We start from the raw sequence: 10,374 nt of genomic DNA, 5'->3' as shown, positions 1-10,374 counted from the left end.
GGTACATCTTGGTAGTTCCGGGGTGGATGGAGTAAGCCGAGTCATGAGCTTCCTCGAGTAGGACTTCTCGGGCTTCCCCTTTTGGTACACACAGACGGTGTTTGAACCAAAGGACTCCTTGGTCATCTGTCCTGAGGTCCGGGAGTTGTTCCTTGCGGACTTTCTCCACAAGCCTTGCCATCTCTGGGTCTAAACGTTGAGCTTTGCAGATGAGGTCTTCTAGCATTGGTTTGACTTCGAGACTGTCGTTGCTTCCCAGACATGCATTTAGTTGTGCTGATTCTTTCTGCCAATCTTCTAGAAAGTTGGTTCCCTTTATTCTGAATGGTTTTCGACTGAGGGCGTCGGCTACCACATTGGCCTTTCCGGGGTGATAGTGAATTTCTAGATCATAATCCTTGATCAGCTCTAACCATCTTCGCTGACGGAGGTTGAGATCTGGTTGAGTGAATATATACCTCAGACTCTTGTGATCGGTGAAAATGTGGCATTTGTTTCCGATTAGGTAATGCCTCCATATCTTTAAGGCATGCACTATGGCTGCCAATTCCAAATCATGGGTGGGGTAATTCTGTTCGTGCGGCTTGAGTAGGCATGATGCGTAAGCAATGACTTTCTCGTTGTGCATTAGCACACACCCTAAGCCTTGCCTCGAGGCATCACAGAAGACGACAAAATCTTGATGAATATCTGGCAGAGATAGAACGGGTGCCGTTGTGAGCTTCTCCTTTATGATTTGGAAACTTCCTTCACATTTTGGGGTCCACACAAATTTATGGTCTTTCTTGAGAAGTTCTGTCATTGGTCTTGCTATGCTGGAGAATCCTTTGATGAAGCGGCGGTAATACCCTGCCATTCCTAGGAAGCTTCGAACTTCACTGACGTTGGTTGGTTGCCTCCATTTTGATACTGCTTCTACTTTGGAAGGGTCCACTTCTATCCCTTCTGCGGTTAAGATATGCCCAAGTAAGGCTATCTTTTCCAACCAGAATTCACATTTACTGAGTTTAGCATAAAGTTGGTGTGCTCTGAGTTTTCCAAAGACGATCCGAAGGTGACGCTTGTGGTCTTCGCGGTTCTTGGAGTAAATAAGGATGTCGTCGATGAAGACTACGACAAACTTATCTAGCTCTTCCATAAACACTTTATTCATGAGGTTCATGAAAAAGGCGGGTGCGTTTGTCAGTCCGAACGGCATTACTGTGAATTCATATTGCCCGTACCGGGTGACAAATGCAGTCTTTTGGATGTCCGCTTCCTTGATCCTCAATTGGTGGTAACCAGACCTTAGGTCTATCTTGGAGAAGTACTTGGCTCCCTGAAGCTGATCGAAGAGGTCGTCAATCCGACGAAGTGGATACTTGTTCTTGATGGTAACTTCATTTAACGATCGGTAATCAATACACATTCTCATGCTTCCATCCTTCTTAGAGACGAACAGGACTGGTGCTCCCCAAGGTGATGAGCTGGGACGAATGTACCCTTTTTGTTGAAGATCTACGATTTGAAGCTTCAGTTCTGCTAACTCGGTTGGAGCCATGCGGTATGGTCTCTTTGCGATGGGTGCTGTTCCAGGAATCAGATCTATGTAGAACTCCACTTCTCTTTCTGGTGGCATTCCTGGCAATTCTTCTGGAAACACGTCCATGAATTCTTCTACTACTGATATACTTTTCGTTGTTAGATTGAACATCATTGGGTCACTGGCGGGTGGTTGTGCCTGGCAAGAGACTGACTTTCCCTGCTGGTCGATGAGGAGGACTGTCTTGTCTGCGCAACTGATAATGCCTTTGTGTTTAGTTAGCCAATCCATCCCTAGGATTACATCAATTCCTTTGGATGGCAAGACGGTTAAGTCTGCCAGGAATACTACCCCACTTAAAAGGATTCTGACTTGGGAGCATTTTAGCTGGCATAGGAGGTCGGACCCTGGGGTTCGGGTGACCAAGGGAATCTCTAGAGGAGTAGAGGGAATGCCATATCTTTCCACAAAGCTAGTGGCTATGAAGGAGTGGGATGCTCCAGAATCGAAAAGTACGGTAGTGATAGTCGCCTAGAGGGGGGTGAATAGGGCGAAACTGAAATTTACAAATATAAACACAACTACAAGCCGGGTTAGCGTTAGAAATAAAATTGAGTCAGCGAGAGAGGGCGCAAAACAAATCGCAAGCGAATAAACAAGTGAGACACGCGGATTTGTTTTACCGAGGTTCGGTTCTCGCAAACCTACTCCCCGTTGAGGAGGCCACAAAGGCCGGGTCTCTTTCAACCCTTCCCTCTCTCAAACGGTCCCTCGGACCGAGTGAGCTTCTCTTCTCAAATCAAAGCCGGGAACAAAACTTCCCCGCAAGGGCCACCACACAATTGGTGCCTCTTGCCTTGGTTATAATGGAGTTTTGATCTCAAGAACAAGTGAGAAAGAAAAGAAGCAATCCAAGCGCAAGAGCTCAAAAGAACACGGCAAATCTCTCTCGCTAATCGCTAAAGCCTTGTGTGGAATTGGAGAGGATTTGATCTCTTTGTATGTGTCTAGAATTGAATGCTTAGCTCTTGTAAGTGGTTGAGAAGTGGAAAACTTGGATGCCATGAATGTGGGGGTGGTTTGGGTATTTATAGCCCCAACCACCAAACTTGACCGTTGGTGGAGCTGTCTGCTCGATGGCGCACCGGACAGTCCGGTGCACACCGGACATGTCCGGTGCCCCCGCCACGTCATCACTGCCGTTGGATTCTGACCGTTGGAGCTTCTGACTTCTGGGCCCGCCTGGATGTCCGGTGCACACCGAACATGTATTGTTTACTGTCCGGTGTGCCAGTATGGGCACGCCTGACTTCTGCGCGCGCTGCGCGCGCATTTAATGCGCCGCAGGTAGCCGTTGGCGCGGAGATAGCCGTTGCTCCGGAGTTGCACCAGACAGTCCGGTGCACACCGGACATGTCCGGTGAATTATAGCGGACTAGCCGTTGGAGATTCCCGAAGCTGGCGAGTTCCTGAGGCCGCTCCTCCTTGGCGCACCGGACACTGTCCGGTGTACACCGGACAGTCCGGTGAATTATAACGCGAGTGCCTCTGGAAATTCCCGAAGATGGCGAGTTCGAGTTGGAGTCCTCTGGTGCACCGGACAGTCCGGTGCCCCCAGACCAGAGGTGCCTTCGGTTGCCACTTTGCTCCTTTGTTGAATCCAAAACTTGATCTTTTTATTGGCTGAGTATGAACCTTTTACACCTGTATAATCTATACACTTGGGCAAACTAGTTAGTCCAATTATTTGTGTTGGGCAATTCAACCACCAAAATTAATTAGGGACTAGGTGTAAGCCTAATTCCCTTTCAATCTCCCCCTTTTTGGTGATTGATGCCAACACAAACCAAAGCAAAAATAGAAGTGCATAATTGAACTAGTTTGCATAATGTTAGTGCAAAGGTTGCTTGGAATTGAGCCAATATAAAACTTACAAGATATGCATGGATTGTTTCTTTCATTTTTAAGTATTTTGGACCACGCTTGCACCACATGTTTTGTTTTTGCAAACTATTTTGTAAATACTTTTCAAAGTTCTTTTGCAAATAGTCAAAGGTAAATGAATAAGATTTTGCCAAGCATTTTCAAGATTTGAAATTTTCTCCCCCTGTTTCAAATGCTTGTCCTTTGACTAAACAAAACTCCCCATAAATGAGATCCTCCTCTTAGTGTTCAAGAGGGTTATGATATATCATTTTTGAAATACTACTTTCTCCCCCTTTTGAACACAATAGGATACCAATTGATAAAATGCTTTGAAAACACGAAGTTTTGAAATTGGTGGTGGTGTGCGGTCCTTTTGCTTTGGGCTCTTACTCTCTCCCTCTTTGGCATGAATCGCCAAAAACGGAATCATTAGAGCCCTCGAAGTACTTTCTTCCCCTTTGGTCATAAATAAATGAGTTAAGATTGTACCAAAGACGAAGTCCTTTTGCTCTTTCCCCCAAAGATGGAGAGTGGCTTGGAGTGACGGCGAAGAATGAGTTACGGAGTGGAAGCCTTTGTCTTCGCCGAAGACTCCAATTCCCTTTCAATATACCTATGACTTGGTTTGAAATAGACTTGAAAACACATTTGTCATAGCATATAAAAGAGGTATGATCAAAGGTATATAAATGAGCTATGTGTGCAATCTAGCAAAAGAAATTGCGTGAATCAAGAATATTGAGCTCATGCCTAAGTTTGGTAAAAGTTTGTTCATCAAGAGGCTTGGTAAAGATATCGGCTAATTGATCTTTAGTGTTAATGTAAGAAATCTCGATATCCCCCTTTTGTTGGTGATCCCTTAAAAAGTGATACCGAATGGCTATGTGTTTAGTGCGGCTATGCTCGACAGGATTGTCGGCCATTTTGATTGCACTCTCATTATCACATAGCAAAGGGACTTTGGTTAATTTGTAACCGTAGTCCCGCAGGGTTTGCCTCATCCAAAGTAGTTGCGCGCAACAATGACCTGCGGCAATGTACTCGGCTTCGGCGGTGGAAAGAGCGACCGAATTTTGCTTCTTTGAAGCCCAAGACACCAGGGATCTTCCCAAGAACTGGCAAGTCCCCGATGTGCTCTTCCTATTAATTTTACACCCTGCCCAATCGGCATCCGAATAACCAATCAAATCAAATGTGGATCCCCGAGGGTACCAAAGCCCAAACTTAGGAGTATAAGCCAAATATCTCAAGATTCGTTTTACGGCCGTAAGGTGGGATTCCTTAGGGTCGGATTGGAATCTTGCACACATGCAAACGGAAAGCATAATGTCCGGTCGAGATGCACATAAATAGAGTAAAGAACCTATCATCGACCGGTATACCTTTTGATCCACGGACGTACCTCCCGTGTCGAGGTCGAGATGCCCATTAGTTCCCATGGGTGTCTTGATGGCACTACAACCTTTTAAGCCTTCTGTGACATTGTGATTATGTCACTAACTAGTGTTTATTTGTCATAGATTGTATTTTGGTGACGCCATTGTGTCGAAAAGGTCATCGTCACAGAAGGTGCGTGTTAAATAGACTATAATGACGATCATCAAAAAATTGTCATAGATTTTATGACGCGCATCAGATTCGTCACTAAATCTATGACACTCTATTTTGTCATAAGTCAGTCTGAAAACGTCATAGTTCATACAATCATGCATTGCCACATGGCTAATGGTGATGATGTGGTATGTGACATGGCAAAACATTTATGACGAAAACATTTGTCATAGATTTAATCACGTGGTAGATGATGTAGGAAAATTGTTGTGACAAAGAATTTCATCATAAATTGGGAGGTGATGGCCGCTGATGTGGAAAAGCATTTGTGACGAATACTTTCATCATAAAATGTAATGACGTGGCAAATTATGTGGCAAAGCATTTGTGATAGATATCGTCATCAGATGGAACACATCATATGAATTCATATCATCATGGAATGTTACACCAACAATAATATTGTATGAATCTGTTGAACACAAATATTTCATTCATTAAAGAAGCATATAACTTCAATACATATATCTTCAAATCCTTTAACTTAAAATCCAAAGCCAATCTTATAACTTAAACTCAAAGTGATAAATATTAAGGATAATTGAAAATGATCGTATAACTTCACATTCAGAGCTACTATAACTATCTTCTATAGTAGCCATAAGGTTGTAGATCATATAGTGGTCAAGCAGACATAAGCTGGAGGCACTTGTTCTCGATTGAAGTTTAATAGTTGGAGGTTGTTATTTTCTTCCATCGACCTCTTCATAATATTAATGGTCTCTTGAGATGCCTATGTCGCTACATTGGAGGATCACCAGCTCGACGAGGCCGAGCGACATGAGCCCCAGTGTGAGCCCAGACATGATCCCTAAGAAGAGCATGAGGAAGCAAGAGATGCCCACACAATCACTATCAGTTAAATCACATAATGACCAAATAGTAAATTTTGACATCAGATGAATACCTCTCCAAAGACAAGAACAAATGACAATGACAATATTACACCAAGAACATGATGAAACATTATGTCAAGAAATATAGGAAGTGCCTGAAAAGGTTGCAATGAGGTAAACATAAAAGTCAATGTTTAAAACATAATGGAGTGCATTGTCCTTCTTTCTACTCTAAAATATATTTGTTTATGATGCTTAATTATGTCGTAAATACACCTCCAATGTGCATAAAGATTGTAAAATTACATGTTACAGAAATATACATAAGAACTAATAACTCACTGGAAGGAACTTGAATGACTTCTTCATGACAACAAGCTAGCGTACTTCCAAGGCACCCTAAGCGCTAAACACTTGGACCACAAAACAAGAGTCTCATATTATTTATAGTATGAACTGAGCAAAGTAAAATTCTAACAGCTATAGAAAAAAATGAAAGATAAACTGGGCCAATATCCATCTAATAAGCTAATCAATATCACTCCGATCACTTAGATATGATGAGTGCATGCTCTATATCTTGCACAATACTTTTAGATTGTCCCTCCTGTATTAGCAAATGAACAAGTTGCTAGAGGTTAGGCTAAGACTAATATAGCAAATGAAAAATATAATTTTCTTTTTAATAAATAGAAGAACATACCTACAACAACTTTTGTCGAAAAGGAATAGAATGTACGTACCTGCATAGACCAAGTTTAGCAAGTACAAAATGAAACAAAAGGTAAAATGCCAATTATACGCATACATGCTTACCTCTTTGACATGAGCCTCCTTCTTAGCTTGAACATAAATATAATTTTTAGATGATCCAATGCCATGACTGACTTTATCTGAAGGTTTGACTTATCGATGATTTTTTTGCATCAGACAAATTTGCAGTCTCTCTCTCATGTCCAATCTGAAGTCAGAGTATGTGCTAGTAGAGCTGAAGTAGGCCAATAAACATCCAAGAAATGTAATAAGATAAATCTTGAGCATACATCACATTTGACCATCCATATAAATATAATTTTTAGATGATCCAATGCCACGACTAACTTTATCTGATGGTCTAAGCAAAACTGAATCTTGAGCAACCTAAATGCAGTAAACTCCAATGAATAAATCACCCCCTAAAAATAGAAACAAGAATTATGTCAGTGTACCTATCACCACTCCCAATTAGCACAAATAAGCATGCACACTCCAAGGCCTATAGAATGTTGCTATACATAAGAGAGTTAATTCCTGTGAACATGAGCTTCTATTTGAAGCATAAATTTTGTAGCAAAAAAAGTCCATGCATATCACCTTGTCCAGCAACGAGGCTCCAAATGCTCATACAGCTATAGAGAATTGCACAACCTAACATTTAAAACCAAGAAGTACCAAAAAATCAAGGCTTGCCGCTCAAACTCATTATTAAGCGCAATTATTCAACAACAACCGCTATGTTATATGATTATTATATATTGGTATAGATTATGGCTACCATCGTCGACCTAATGGGAGGAAAAAAACACGAATAAATCACAAACATAAACATGGTGGGTGGCAAGATGTCTCGCCCAACCACCTGCTTAGCCACCCAAATTTGAGCACACCAGCAAACCAACCGAAGAATCCAAAGAAATCTGGGTACATACCGACCACCGGTGGTGGGTGGAGCGAGCCTGCGGAGCGAGCGTGAAACAGTAAGGATTACAGAAGGGGTGGACCAGTCAACGGCGGCAGGTGGAGCGAGGCTGCTTCGTAGGCTTGAGACACTACAGTGAGGGAGGATACGACGGTGGTGAGGAGCAGCTACGCGGCGAGGATGTCGTATACCTTGTGGATGGCGCTCTCCTCGCACGAGATCCCCGGGCACAGCGTCTCGCCGGTCCGGACGCCATAGGCCTTGCGGACGAAGCCGTACTGAAGGGCACGAGGGACTGCATCTCTGCGACGGCGGTGGTGAGGAAGCGTCACTGTGAAACCCTAGGAGAGGAGGGGAAAGGGGAGTGTTCTGGTCTGGAAGCGTTAGGTTTGGGTAAAATTTTAACGTCGAAGGTTAAAGCTTTGTTCTGAGCCTATCATTAATTTTTTTGTTTCCTATTTTTTTAAAAAATATATATTAATAATGTTTAAATTACATACTTTTTAAGCATACATCATTACTTCGTTCCTTTTTAACTCAACATTTAATATATGGTTTACGTGGATATGGACGATGATACACTTTTATGACGTATCTGCGTATTGCCTTTTATATGCTAATTTAAATTTTTATTATATAAAGAAAATAAGCAATGAGATTCACAATATCATACATGACTCCATGTCCAATATGGCGTGACCTTACCTTGCTACGGAACCTAAGCACAAACATGGGTTACAAAGTTTCTTTTCTAAAAATAGATTAAATATCTATGACAAATAGGCACTGACATTCGATATCATCACAATCATGATGTACAACAAGTTATGATGAATTCTTTTGAATGACAAATGCAAATTGTCACATGATATCGTCACAAACGTGATTCTTGAATAATTTATGACATTTTTAATGACAAATGTTAGATTTTTGTCACTAAACTTGGTTGTCTGCTAGAAATCGTCATAAACCAATCAATTTAATGATGAATTTATTTAATGTCATCGTGCAATCGTCATAGAAGGCCATATGTGCTGTAGTGTGGGTTTGGCATCCTTCATTCCAAACTTGCTTAGAATATCTTGAGTGTACTTTGTTTGGCTAATGAAGGTGCCTTCTTGGAGTTGCTTGACTTGGAATCCTAGAAAATACTTCAACTCCCCCATCATAGACATCTCGAACTTTTGTGTCATGATCCTACTAAATTCTTCACATGTAGACTCATTAGTAGACCCAAATATAATATCATCAACATAAATTTGGCATACAAATAAGTCATGATCAAGAGTTTTAGTGAATAAAGTAGGATCGGCCTTTCCGACTTTGAAGCCATTAGCAATAAGGAAATCTCTAAGGCATTCATACCATGCTCTTGGGGCTTGCTTGAGCCCGTAAAGCGCCTTAGAGAGCTTATAGACATGGTTAGGGTACTCACTGTCTTCAAAGCCGGGAGGTTGCTCAACATAGACCTCTTCCTTGATCGGTCCATTGAGGAAGGCACTTTTCACGTCCATTTGATAAAGCTTAAAGCCATGGTAAGTAGCATAGGCCAATAATATACGAATTGACTCAAGCCTAGCTACGGGTGCATAGGTTTCACCGAAATCCAAACCTTCGACTTGGGAGTATCCCTTGGCCACAAGTCGAGCTTTGTTCCTTGTCACCACACCATGCTCATCTTGCTTGTTGCGGAAGACCCATTTGGTTCCTACAACATTTTGATTAGGACGTGGAACTAAATGCCATACCTCATTCCTAGTGAAGTTGTTGAGCTCCTCTTGCATCGCCACCACCCAATCCGAATCTTGAAGTGCTTCCTCTACCCTGTGTGGCTCAATAGAGGAAACAAAAGAGTAATGCTCACAAAAATGTGCAACACGAGATCTAGTAGTTACCCCCTTATGAATGTCGCCGAGGATGGTGTCGACGGGGTGATCTCGTTGGATTGCTTGGTGGACTCTTGGGTGTGGCGGCCTTGGTTCTTCATCCTCCTTGTCTTGATCATTTGCATCTCCCCCTTGATCTATGCCGTCATCTTGAGGTGGCTCATTTGATTGAACTTCTTCTTCATCAACTTGAGCTTCATCCTCATTTTGAGTTGGTGGAGATGCTTGCATGGAGGAGGATGGTTGATCTTGTGCATTTGGAGGCTCTTCGGATTCCTTAGGACACACATCCCCAATGGACATGTTCCTTAGCGCGATGCATGGAGCCTCTTCATCACCTATCTCATCAAGATCAACTTGCTCTACTTGAGAGCCGTTAGTCTCATCAAACACAACGTCACAAGAAACTTCAACTTGTCCAGTGGACTTGTTAAAGACTCTATATGCCCTTGTGTTTGAATCATATCCTAGTAAAAAGCCTTCTACAGTCTTAGGAGCAAATTTAGATTTTCTACCTCTTTTAATAAGAATAAAACATTTGCTACCAAAGACTCTAAAATATGAAATGTTGGGCTTTTTACCGGTTAGGAGTTCGTATGATGTCTTCTTGAGGATTCGGTGTAGATACAACCGGTTGATGGCGTAGCAAGCGGTGTTGACCGCCTCGGCCCAAAACCGATCCGAAGACTTGTACTCATCAAGCATGGTTCTTGCCATGTCCAATAGAGTTCGATTCTTCCTCTCCACTACACCATTTTGTTGTGGCGTGTAGGGAGAAGAGAACTCATGCTTGATGCCCTCCTCCTCAAGGAAGCCTTCAATTTGTGAGTTCTTGAACTCTGTGCCGTTGTCGCTTCTTATTTTCTTGATCCTTAGGCCGAACTCATTTTGAGCCCGTCTCAAGAATCCTTTCAA

At 42.3% G+C, this 10,374-nt stretch overlaps 1 pseudogene across 2 annotated transcripts; it reads right to left on the bottom strand.

Moving 5' to 3' along the window:
• Positions 1-5,511: 5,511 nt before the first annotated feature.
• On the bottom strand, positions 5,512-7,944 carry LOC100533154 (uncharacterized; annotated as a pseudogene). Of its 2 annotated transcripts, NR_169065.1 has the most exons (6): positions 7,765-7,944; positions 7,249-7,302; positions 6,997-7,070; positions 6,712-6,883; positions 6,599-6,638; positions 6,244-6,502 (listed from the first exon to the last, which is right to left on the bottom strand). The product of NR_169065.1 is annotated as an uncharacterized protein, transcript variant 1 (transcript). The 2 variants fall into 2 exon arrangements; NR_169066.1 differs by lacking the exon at positions 7,765-7,944 and adding an exon at positions 5,512-5,870 and having other exon boundaries at positions 5,967-6,638; positions 6,712-7,279.
• Between the last annotated feature and the right edge of the window lie 2,430 nt (positions 7,945-10,374).

The sequence above is a fragment of the Zea mays genome, chromosome 6 (genome assembly GCF_902167145.1).
Source record: "Zea mays cultivar B73 chromosome 6, Zm-B73-REFERENCE-NAM-5.0, whole genome shotgun sequence".
In the NCBI taxonomy this organism is placed as follows: Eukaryota; Viridiplantae; Streptophyta; class Magnoliopsida; order Poales; family Poaceae; genus Zea; species Zea mays.
This window is presented reverse-complemented; position numbering and strand designations above follow the sequence as displayed.